Raw genomic sequence first — 12951 nt, forward strand, 5'->3', positions numbered from 1 at the left:
TGTTCAGCTGAAGCAGCCGGGTAAATTTGTTCATCTTCCTTCTGTCTATGGTAGGAAGAGGTCCACTGATGAAAGTCTTAACCTCCACTTTATCAAGCTCCTCAAATAATTCAATGAAATGCTTTTTCAAGATTTCAGTCTGATTCATTCTGGTGTCAACTGCAACCACGTGCACAATCAGCTGTTTAGCTCCTTGGTATGTTGACAAAACTTTTTGGAGGAGTTTTGTAATCTCAGAGACAGTGTGACTGGGGTACGAGCAAGTTTGGATTCCTCTGTGAGTCACATCTCTGACAGCACTGTCTCCTAGCAGCAGCGTATCTCTGACCTTGACGTTTGGCACAGACCGCCTGTCTGCCGCCGCTCTTTTGCCAACTTCATTGCTCTTGTTTTGCAACAAAAATCCATTTTCCGTTTGTATATTAACATCAACATCAGTCTGTGGCAATGGTAAAAATCTGTTTGTCAGCTGTATTTTGGGTGATGTAACTATATTAGCATTGTCTCTTATCACTTGTCGCGTTGGCTTGAAATTCTTGTCTTTACAAAGTTTTGGAAAAGACACCGTATCACTCAGGTTTAAGTTGAAAGTAGCAGTTTTTTCACTCTCTTCTCTGAAAGTAACTTTAGGCTGTAATGGAACTCATTTTACAGCTAAGGTAGTCCGCGACACATTAAAGGCCTTAAACATTTCTCAGCATTTTTGGTTGTATCTACCATCCTTCAAGCCAGGGTCAAGTTGAACGTATGAATGCTACTATTAAGAGAAAACTAGCTAAGGTTTGGCAAACTTGCAAAATAGATTGGGTCACAGCTCTTCCTGTTGTCTTGATGGACATCAGGAACAGTGTAAACAGAACCACACGTTTTACACCTCACATGCTTTTGACTGGACAAGAAATGCACAAACCAATTGGACCTTTCAACGAGGACTCTCCTTTCCTTGACTGGGACAAACAACATCATGACTATGTCCAAATGCTGCAGAAAATAGTCTCTGAAATGCACAAATGTAGAGAAAGGACTCACACTGTTCAAATGACTCCAGACGCTGACAATGACCTGGCCCCTGGTTCCTGGGTCTACATTAAAGTACACAAACGCAACAACTGGACTCAATCCTACCAAACTGGACCCTACAAAATCACTCAATCAACCGGGAGATCTGTGCAGATCCAGCACGGCGATTCTAAGTTCTGGTACCATCTATCACATTGCATCAAGTGTCCAGTGGACCCCACTCAACGTACCCTTGCCGAAGTTCGCGCTGACATCAACACAGCAGCTCCAGAACCAGATGGGGAGGGACCAGGCACACCCAACCCCGGGGCTCCGGGAGGGGAAGAAGAGAGAGAAAAAGGGGGAGTATAGACCATGCCCTCGTTTTCCATGTACCTTACCTGAACTTCTTTATTTTTTCTTAATCATTTCTATTTTTCTTGTTTTAGCTTGGTTAGGTATCTACACAATAGTGAGATGAAAGAGGACCTCGGACAGCCAACAAGATCAACCACAAATGCCACAAATATAACAAGTGACATGCACCCTCCGGCTGGAGGGGATCGCAACAATACAGGTATGAAACGGAGAGCACTGAAAAGGGCACCAAGAGAAACAGGTTTAAAATCTACAGGAAAAAAAAATTCACTATTAATTGTTTAGAAGGACAGGACTGTACAGCACAATTTTACGTATGTGACTTTCTGACCTGCATGACTGACCCTTGTGAACTCTCAAATAGAAAGATCTCTATTGTATCAGACATGAAACCTGGATATTTGATTACAATTGCCTCAACTACTGACTGGACCCATAAATACAAGCCAGACTTTCCACAAAATCCTACTTTACCTAAACGTCTCACTATAATAAGAAGCCCCAAGCCATATCCACACTGTAATGCAGTTATTTTAACACTGAAATCACCTGCTCCATCTGATAATAGTACATTTATCCTATGCCTACTTAGGTCAGTGGGAGAACTTACAAAGTTTTCATAATATGTACATCCACGCCCACCATCACGAAACGCCAGCATTGTTAAGTATTTTGAAGAACTATCTATGTCCCAAGTAATCTTTCTAGAGACAGGTGCAAACATTGGAGCAAATTTATGGTTAAAATGGGTTCAATATACTACTAAAACTATGACTAACGAGAATTGCTTTGCATGTGCCTCGGCTAGGCCACAATTGACTACTGCACCTGCCCCTTATAACAATGATACAGACATGATATGTATGCTCAAATTGTTTACACACAAAACTTTCGATAGCACTGATAACTGTTATCATTTAGACAAAGTATTTCCAGTTGTCACTTCTAAAGATGTGCCATTCAATTGGGCTGTTGGAGACAGAAAATACACCTGTTTTGCGAGCAGGACACATACAAACCCTGACAAACAATTTGGAGACTTTACTGACTTGCATTGTAACAGAACATTAATGTCTGAACCTTATGCGGACTTATTCCATCATTCCCTGTCAAGAGCAGATATTTGGTGGCTCTGTGCAGACCTACACTTACATGCTATGCTACCCAAGACCTGGACTGGACAATGCACCCTGGTAATGCTTATTATCCCTTTTACTCTTATGCCTGCTGACGCATTTCCCACTATTGACGACTTTAAACTACCTGATAATCCATATGCTATTAAACTACACCAAATCCAGAAACGATCTCTGTTATTCCCTTCCAAAGACAAACCCTTAGGCTCATTCAATAAAGACATTTATCTTAATGGCTTAAACACACCCTGTTGTGTCCCAGATGAATATAAGGCCCAGGATGAGGTTTTGGCAGGTTTAGCCTCTATTTTGTTTTCATGGGTCACATCTAATAAAAATGTAGCCTGGATAAATTACTTATATTATAATCAACAAAGATTTTTGAACTTCACTGCTGAAGCTCTAGAAGGAATAACTGAACAACTGGGTTCCACATCTCTGATGGCCTGGCAGAACCGTATAGCTTTAGATATGTTATTAGCCAAAGAAGGTGGTGTATGCTCTATGTTTGGTACTGAGTGTTGTACTTACATTCCCAATAACACTGCCCCAGATGGAAGTGTCACAAAAGCCCTGCTTAAACTCAAATCATTAGCTTATGAATTATCTGAAAATTCAGGGATCCCCAACAATTCTTGGTCAGCCTGGTTCCACAGAATTTTTGGTCCCTGGACAGGAACCATTGTCTCTGTTTTCACTACTATCATGATCATCATTTCAGTACTTATTATAATTGGATGTTGTGTGGTCCCCTGCTTTCGTAATCTTATTGAACGACTTATCACTACTGCTATGGCTAAACAACAACCACACACTCAGCTTTTGCATTTGTCTGCCTCTGAACCCCTACTGATGAATAATTCACCTGATGACTTTCACTCTGACTTTGAAACTGATTCAGTTTAAATTTTATTTTATTCTTGGTGTTTCCTTCAGTAGCTGCTCTTTGTTTCATCCATGCTGTCCGAGTGTCATACACATTTTATAAATCTGAGTGTCACATATTTTACACAATGTTTTATGATTGCTAACATTTTATGAAATTATCCACTTGATATTGATAATTTTTATATATTTTTTTATGTTTTAGCTAAGACTTATGATTTTCTGGGTGGTTTATTTTATTTTTGTTGAAAGGTAGCGACTGGCGCCTTTCTTTTAGTCATCACATGTGTATGTGATCAAAAGGGGGAGTGTGAACAATATACAAATATATTACAGTATGTTCTGTTTCCCACGAGACGGTATCATTTCTTACTCTCAGACATAATGTTACATTTTGGCCAAGGCCACATTTCGCACTTCTTCACAATAGCTTCTTTGATACAGAACGAGTGACACCCACCCTGAGATGATTAAAAACACTGATGTAATCGTAAATTGTCAGACTCTGCATTTGATGTTACATGGACTTTGCATCTGATTCTGCTGTAGGCTGCCTTTAACCCGACTGTAAAATAAAAATCTACAGAACGATTCCCGAGCCTCTGCGCCTGTTCTTCTGACAACAGAACAGAAACCGCTGCTTACCACTGGAAGTCACAGGGAGGGTTCGGTGAAGTCCTTTTTCAGATTCTAAAACAAATATCCGTGCTTGTAGCTCAATAATTTGTTGTTGATAGTTCCAACAGCGTTCGAAGAAGAATTTCTTTTGTTTCTTCCTTTGGACATGTTGGTGGCTTGTCAAAAATGTTGTAAAAAATGTAAAAATGGTTTAAAAATCTTGGTTTACTTAAGAGAAAATCATAACTAAACAAATCTCCCAGCAATGGAAGAGGTAAAATGATTAAAAAAGCAAAGTAAGGAGGAAGCAGCAGGAGCAAGTAAGGTTTGCGTCTGCACTCTTCAGAAGCAGGAAGCAGAGTAGTAACTAGCAGCTTTTTAAGAAGCCAAATCTTGTAACAAACAGTAAGTTCAAGTTTTGAATAAGAAATCTGAACATTAATTAGTTTTAGTGGTATAGCTTTATATTTCAAAACAGTACTGAATCCCTTAAAAGCTGAAGTACTCTATTTTCAAACTGAAAAAAGGCATTCTGTAATTTAAAATCTTACCCATGACTTCAACTTGTTTTTTAGCCCTGACAAATCATTTGGAGCACAATATTCATGTGTATGATTTTAGTGTGGGCACGGCTTTTTCAAATGGCAAACCAAAGCAGGGTTGATCACTCTTCCTTGGGAAGTTTTTAGCTCCCATCACAAAACACTGACTTGTTTCTAGATTTGTGAATAATAAAATGTTTAATAATTGGATGCATGTCACCTTAGAATTGAAAGGTTCTGTCTGTGTCCTGTGTGCTCCTGAGATATTTAGGGTTAAAGTTTGGACCACATGTACAGCAGAAAAGAGGGTGTACTTTTATTTGATACATGGGAATAGAGGACACCCTCAGGTGAGTCTAAATTAAGAAAATCACATTGGTGAAATTTGTGAAAATGGTAATTCTGGGAAGTGATCATTTGCAGATAAAACCTTCCAATTCTGAAAAAGCATAATTCCTTCGGAATTATAAGGTTCTATCAATAAAACATGCCAAAAACAAGAACTCATGTTTCAGTGGTCGGCTTATTTTAATCAAACAGCTATTTCAGAGAATACTCTACATATTTAAAATCAAATGTGAAACATTTTGACAATATTTAACTAGTACATTTTAAAGTACTTAAGCATATGATTATAAACATAAGCCAACAAATAGGCAAATATGTTTAATGACAATTAATATCAGCTTTTCATATTCATTCATATCATCATCTGTTATCCTCCAGCTCTAATCCAGAAACACTTTTAGGTCAGAACCAGCTGTCTGGTTTCAGTTTGTGGCTGGTGTGTGTTTGTCCCCTCAGAATACACACTGTCTCCTCTTGAGACCCAATCCATCTCTTTGTGCTAGTTTCTAGTTCAACAAAATATGCGTTTACACATTTTACACTATATTATCATATTTTAGTTTAAACAAAATAGAAATGTTTTGGGGCATTACAGTCAAGAATCATTATGGTCCAACACTATACTGTTGGCTATAGTCTATAGTATAGATATGACACGAAATACGTAAAAACGTAACTGCCATTTGGGCTGAAATGTCTCTTTTATACCAAAAATACTTCTGTAACAGAACAAAGATGGAATGGCAACGTCCCAAAGCATTTGACCCTGATTGGTCAATTTCAATGTATTCTGTGTTCTGATTGGTTGAGGCAGATAGAACCTAATAACACCAAGCGAATCTTCAAAATTGCATCTGTTTTTCCTCATAAAATCCTCAAAAAAGCACCAAACTCCGTAAGATTTTGATATAGTGCAGTAGACACCCAGGAACCAGAATATATGAATAATAAGTGTGATTTAGTCACACAGTGCTACTTGTACGCTACAATGTGTTGAAAGAAAATGACACTTACCGTAAATTTCGGATTATAAGCCGCTACTTTTTTTCCACGCTTTGAGCCCTGCGGCTTTTACAGCAGTGCGGCTTATATATGGAATTTTACTGGATAACGGCCCCTGGGGGGCGCTCTCTAGCTGTAAACGTAAAAGTGAGACAGACGTGGGGAAAGATTCTGCTCTGAAGAATTCACTAGTTTTGATTTTGAACGATCATTTTGCGCATCATGAAATGGATATGATGCCGTTTTTAAGATAAAGAAACAGAAAGGAAACAGAGCAGGGGTCGGCCTTTAACACGCAAAGAGCCATTTGGACCCACTTTCCACGTAAAATAAAACACTGGGAGCCGCAAATACTTTTTGACATCTAAAATGAAGACAACACTGTATAATAACAATAATGTAACGGAATAATGTAGGTTTTACTTTCACGGACAAGCCTTCTACACGTGGCAGATAAATATGGCAAAAACAACTTAAGTGCATTAAAAAAATACAACTCACCAAACCGCTGCATCATGCATCGCGCTGATTATGTGATTATGTCTACTCTACTCCGCAGTTTCTTTAAAAAAACAACAAAAAAACTCGTAGCGTATCATTTTATCCCAGGTGCTTATTCTCCATGTGCCAAAGCAGTTTTGAAGGTTTCATTGCCTCATTTGCTTTTCCCGTATGTTACGTAGAGCGGACTCTGTGCGTGAGAGTCACCTGCAGCGACAAACCCAGATTTTAAGTAGGCATTGTCTGTTAAATTTATCTTTCTTTTTCTTGGAGGTCGTAGTCTCCTCTTCTGGCTCCTCAGTTGTCCTTTTCCCCTTTGTTAAAAGCTCTCCAAAGACTTTTGTTTTGGCTCATTTTCACTCACTTGTGGCTCTACTTTTGGGCGACATGTCTGATGTGTTATACGTGATACGTCACCGCGGAGACAAGAGCAGATAATAAACTTGCTACTACATCAAATAGATTTCTGTGGCGATTTCCAGCAGGATTTTCATGATACATCTACGGACGAGCTTATTAGTGTGTCATTAGGGACGGGCGAAAGTTGCTCCTGACCCCTGTGCGCACAGCGTCTGAAAATCAGGGCTCTTTACGCAGGACTGTGAGCTGTGTCTGTGTCAGTTCCCAAGCCACGCAGAGCCGCAGTATAAGGCTGAAAGAGGCGCATACGGCTCCGGAGCCGCGGGTTGCCGACCCCTGAAATAGAGCCACTGCACGTGAGCTCGACATCAATGAATCCAACTTGGTCAATGTAAAAAGACGACAAAAGTTTTCAGAGGAAATAAAAGCAGATTTTCCGTGTTGGTGCAGCTTTATTTTCTAAACCTGCAGATGTGTTCATCCCGTGTTGATGTCGTGTTGGTGCCAATTTTCAGGCACAGTTTAAAAAAAAGCGTGTCGGTGCACCGTCTTTCTGTGTAAATATCTCATGTTACAATATGAAAACCTGCGGCTTACATTCAGGTGCGGCTTATATATGTACAAAATTGATTTTCTCTTCAAATTTAGCTGGTGCGGCTTATATCAAGGTGCGCTCTGTAGTCCGAAATTTACGGTACTCTTGCAAGAGAAACAAGTTGGGTATGCCAGCTTTAAAACAGCGTCACAGTTCATAATTTATGTTTTGGTTAGCCTACATCGCTTCACTTCTTTTGGACAGTCTTATTAAACATGTATTTGTTGTATAAGTTCTTCCCTTATTAAAGTGGACTGCACTGCTCTGTCACTGCATACTTTCAGTTCCACACTGAGAAAAAGATGATTAGCAAACTCTCATAACTTCATTAAAACAGGGAATCTGCTGACATTTCCTCCTTTCATCTGGTCCATGGGTGGCTGTGGCTAAGTGCGCGTTGGCATTCCCGTCATATTATGAAACAGAGAGGATCACTTCGGCTAGCCTTAGGTTGATTACCATTGGGCGAGTAGCAATTACTGTAGCACTAATTAGAGTGTCTTTTATGTGGAAAAGACTAGGAGCAGTGCTTGGTGATCTGCAGGGAAGATGGCATAAAACCATTTCTGATGAGCCACTTGATGTCAATTAGTGTTTCATGTTTGGCTCTGAGCTACCAAATCAAATTCTGCGGCTATCAGAAAGTTAGCATTAGTTGGTTTATTATTTTAGCATGCTAGTTGGTAGGACACCATAGTGGTTAACAAGCTGGACGCAAATCAGGAAGTTTCTGGGTATGCTTTCCCAGATCTTACATTCCTTTGTTTTTTTCTGTTGAAACAATGATTTAGATTTTTTTTTATTTATTTATTTATTTTTATTTTTTTTCTGTAGATGAGGCATCACTTGGATCCTAGATATTGTTTAAAGTTTGCACAATCATGTATATAATGATCAGTAAAATAAGACATTTTAGTTTTAGCGTTTTTTGCATTTATCTCTTAAAGCCCAACCGTGTAACTTTTTTGACATTTTGGTTGTTTTTACTGCAGTCAAAAACATAGAATAGTAGGCATCCCTAAAGTGAGCATCTCCACAAACCTTATTTGACCTGGAAGAAGGCCTTTTCCTGCTTTTTTCCAGAGAAATGTTGTTCCTTTGGCCATAATATTCCACAATATGGCATAACACCATAGACTGTATAAAGACATGGACTAAGTTAGTGTTACGACATCACCTATAGCGTTCGGCTCCAGTTAAATGAAGCGTATCGAGGCTAGCAGTTATAACAGCGAATTCGGAGTTGATTCCATATTTGGAATTCTGACCATGAGTATCATAACAACCAAGGATCCAATCCGGAATCAGGCTGTTGACAACCCTTTCCCACCCCCACTGGCATTTGGGAGGGGCAACCTGTAGCTAATGCTATCAGGAGTTACCTCAAGGAAAGAAGGCACCTGATCTGTCTGATATTAATGTTCATATCTTGATTCAAAAGCAGCTAAATAAAAACAGTGGGATCATGTAGAGCGGGTTAATGCAGACATTTTAAGGCTGAAATGACAAGGCTCACTGTTGTAGTTACATAGAGAGGGGAGACATTTTTCCAAAATAAAATTAATTGGAGCCAGAGTCAATGGGACCGGAAGCACGCCCATGCTTACTTCCTATTTGGAACGCGTCGGCTAGTGTATTAGCTCTTATACAGTCTATGCATAACACTCACCTATCTCTATGAAGAATCTTCCAAGGTATGGTTTTAACTTTCTATTTCCATGGAATCATGCAGGTGACGTGCCATCTCCAGAAAGTTACACAGTGTTGCTTTAACTCATCATTTAAATTTCCATCTTTCCTAATAACGCCTACATACCAACCCTAATCACAAGCGGTAAGTAAAGTGAATTTAACTTACTTTTATGTTATGTTTCACAACACCACCTGGCTAGTTCTGGTTGCCTCAAAAGGCTTTTCTACTGCGGTGTAAAATTACTTGGAGAATTGTCTGTTTTCCCAACGCATTTTACTTGGGATTTAGCATAATGCCGCCAAATCCAATAGAAGGATGTTTATGACATAGATACAAAAAAACACATCACTGAAAATACATGAAGACAAGATTATTACCAGCGCCAATCAGGCTGCCACGTTCACCTCATGTCTCCCTGTTGAACCATTATTTCAAATCAAAGCAGATAACCATCGTCCAATCAGTCTCTTCCTCTGTCTCCCACTGTTAGCTTTATTGCGGTGCATCCAAATAAAAGCATTTAATAAAGCGGGTATGTTCCCAGTCTAATCTACAGTGGTCGTCAAACATCTAATAGGTTGTTCCTGGAAATGTTATTTTTATTGGTGCAATTACTCAGCCCGTGCTGCTTTTATGTCTGTGCAGGTTATCTCAGTCTTGACAAACCTCCATCAATTATTTGACTTCTGCAACCATTTTTATGATGAGCTTGATCTACATTTAATCTGCACTGGTAGATATATGGCTGCTTAGGAATAGATGTAACAGGCCAAAAACTTTAGAATGCGTTTAGTGCAGTTTGTCCCTGGTTTGGGGCCATTTTGAATCCTAATGTGGATTTGGTTTGTTTTTGTCCCTTTATAGTCCTCACTTATTCCTGGTCTAGTTCTGGGTTGAGTCTCAGGTTTGAATGCATCTGCATCAGTTTAGACGCTATATAATCGTGAGAAAAAGCTAAGATCTTCTAGCCCAAAAAAGTTTACATTTTAAGTGTTCTTTTCTTACTTCAGTCTTGTTTACAGTTGAATCTATGCCATGTTTGAAAACTGCTCAAACTGAGCCAAAACTACAAAATCAGGACATTGAATTTAAAGATCCTATATTACACAAAATTAATTTCTTGTAAAGCTTTAAGCCATGTTAAAATGTTGTTACCTCCTCAAAAGACATACCTAGAGTTGTGTTTTGTTTCATTCACACAGCAGTTTTGGGTAATTATTAGTCTATCTACCTCTCCAAAGCTCTAAATCCTCTGTTCCACCTTGTGATGTAATTCAGTGATAGTTTCCAAGTTAACAACTACCTTTTATCTTTAGTTTAACAAAGACTTGCAATCACTCAAATTGGCTCAAATCACTCAAATGATTCAAGTGAAGGTGTGTGGAGTTTAAAAACACAATGGAGCACTTCTTGTATTACCAAATGACATCACAAGGTGGAACAGAGAGTTTTCTGTATGAGAGAAGAACCCAGCCTAAATATGCAGGGTTTGTGTGTTAAACATGTGTAAATGAAATAAAACACAAGTCCAGATATGTTTGTGAGGAAACAACATTATAACAAAAATCAGAAAATCGTGTAATATGGGCCCTTTAAGTACCCAAATAAAATATAGCTTTGTATCAACATAAATTTTGGATAAGGGTGACATAATATATTTAAGTAGGGTAAACATTTCTTTATTTAGTGTCATTTCAACCATTTCTATATACCATTTTTGCAGTGCTTGTTGCTTGATCAATAGTGCATTTACTCTGCCTTAAAAATCTCATTTATAGCCAGGCACATAATGTAAACCCAGAAAAATTTTGCTTCTAGAAATGTTATTTTTATTGGCGCCATTATTCAGCCCATTCTACCACTTTAATGTTTGTGGCAGATATCTGAATATAGACGACCATCCATCAATCACTCTCCTCTCCCGGCGGGACGCTCTGCCCATCTTCCCCCGTTAACCATGTCATGGTTTGATCCCGCGTGCAGCCTGTAGCCCACTGCTCCATTCTTCTCACAGTAATCTCGGGGATTGCCTGGTCTCTGGGTGTGAGAGGTGATGGCTATGGCGGGAATAGCGTGATAATCTGACACACTGGATTAAGACCTAATCTCTAATATCTCCCGGTCTAGGAGTCGTTCTGCCTGTACGCCGAGGAGCACACCACAAGCCAACCACTAACTCCACATGCCATTGTTATTCACCCAAGTCTTGTGCATTTGCAGCTTAGCACTTGTCCGTTTTGATTTCCCAGATTTCGTTCAGGATTTGAGTTTGGTGTTTCCCAAATGGAGGGTGATAGGGAGGATGAATATCTGAGGTGTTTTTGTAGTCATATTTCAACACTAGTTTTCAGTGAAACATAGTAAATGGTCATGGCCACATTTTTATAGCAATTTTCCACCTTCTAGGCACTCAAAACGTTTTTCTCTGTCACGTATTCACACACACATTCATACACCAGTGTACATAGACGCTGGGGGCGAGGTGGGTTAAGTGTCTTGCGCACGGACACAAAGGCAGCATTCATCTGATGGAACTGGAGTCACACCGTTAACCTGTTGGCCAGTGGATCTGACCGCTCAACCAGTGATGCTTACATCGAGAGTGGGATTCGAACCGACAACCTTCGGATCAGTGGACAAACACTCTACGTGCTACATATATAAGCGAAATGTAGGATTATTGAGAAACCATAATACATAAACATACATATTAATTTGGCACATAATAAAACAGACTTTTTATCAAATCAATTATAATAACGCTTAAATCTATTAGAATACATTATCATCTTAACTAAAGGTGTAATTTTTCAGGTGGGGGGTCTGCTACCTGCTTGTCTCCATGGAGATGCTATTGTTTTGCTTGAATATGGCATTACATGTATCTGTCTTAAATTCATTCAATCAGGTGTTCAGTGCTAAAGAATTACATTGAAAACATGCAAGTGAGAAGGCTCGCCTCTACACAGATCTATAATAACATGTCTGTGGTGACAAACGGGCACACCCACCACCAGAAATGTTTGATATTGCAACCTTCCAAAACCACATGACTATTTCTTTTTTGTTGAAGGGTCCATATTATGCTATTTTCTGATCTATGTTATAATCTTGTTTCTTAATCAGAAACATACCTGGAGTTGTGTTTTGTTTCATTCACACATGTTTAACACACAAACCCTGGCAAACAAAAAGGCAAATGGTATCTGTTAACTTTAAAACTACCACTACAGGACATCACAAGGTGCAACACAGTATTTTGAGCTTTAGAGATATGGGATTATTTGCATAATACAGGACCTTTGCAGTATTTTGTATTTCCATCACTATGAAACAGCGTTTATTTAGGATGACAATAGATTACAGCATTGACACAAAAGTCCAGCACCACTTTCCTTAAATCCCGGTTGAGACGTTGGCATTGTTCCACTGCCTCTCTGAAGTACATTTTGACCCCTGTCTGCTGGATGAAGAGTTTACTGCATGCTAATCCTGGAAATATGAGGATTCATCACAAACAGTAGCTTTAGGGAGGTCCCAGGTTAGAGCTAAAATGCACACTCTTGCATATTTTGGGTTTAAGAGCTTGTGTGTGTGCAGTGGGTTGATCTAATGTAATATCCCATCAGTCCAGAGCGTGAAGGAGGCTATGTCCTGCCTGACTTCACGACCTGAACACTTACAATTAATGTCCCGTTTCATAGGGTTAAATTGGTGTTAGTAATTCCTCCGGCCGAGCGAGAGGCAACGAGAACAGGTACGGGACAATTCTGGTCACGTAAAAGCTAAAGAGGGAACATGATTAACCAATTACCAAAGCTTTCCAATAAATGAGTAATCAGGTTGGAGGCTGATCTCTGAACTGTGTGAGCGTCTCTCGGTGACAGGATCGGG

The 12951-nt window shown here is 39.3% G+C and overlaps 1 protein-coding gene across 1 annotated transcript in view; it reads right to left on the reverse strand.

Moving 5' to 3' along the window:
* Positions 1-12951, reverse strand: part of tenm1 (teneurin transmembrane protein 1) — a 431225-nt gene that overhangs the window by 196478 nt on the left and 221796 nt on the right. The window lies entirely within an intron of this gene.

The sequence above is a fragment of the Periophthalmus magnuspinnatus genome, chromosome 10, assembly GCF_009829125.3.
Source record: "Periophthalmus magnuspinnatus isolate fPerMag1 chromosome 10, fPerMag1.2.pri, whole genome shotgun sequence".
Lineage (NCBI taxonomy): Eukaryota > Metazoa > Chordata > Actinopteri > Gobiiformes > Gobiidae > Periophthalmus > Periophthalmus magnuspinnatus.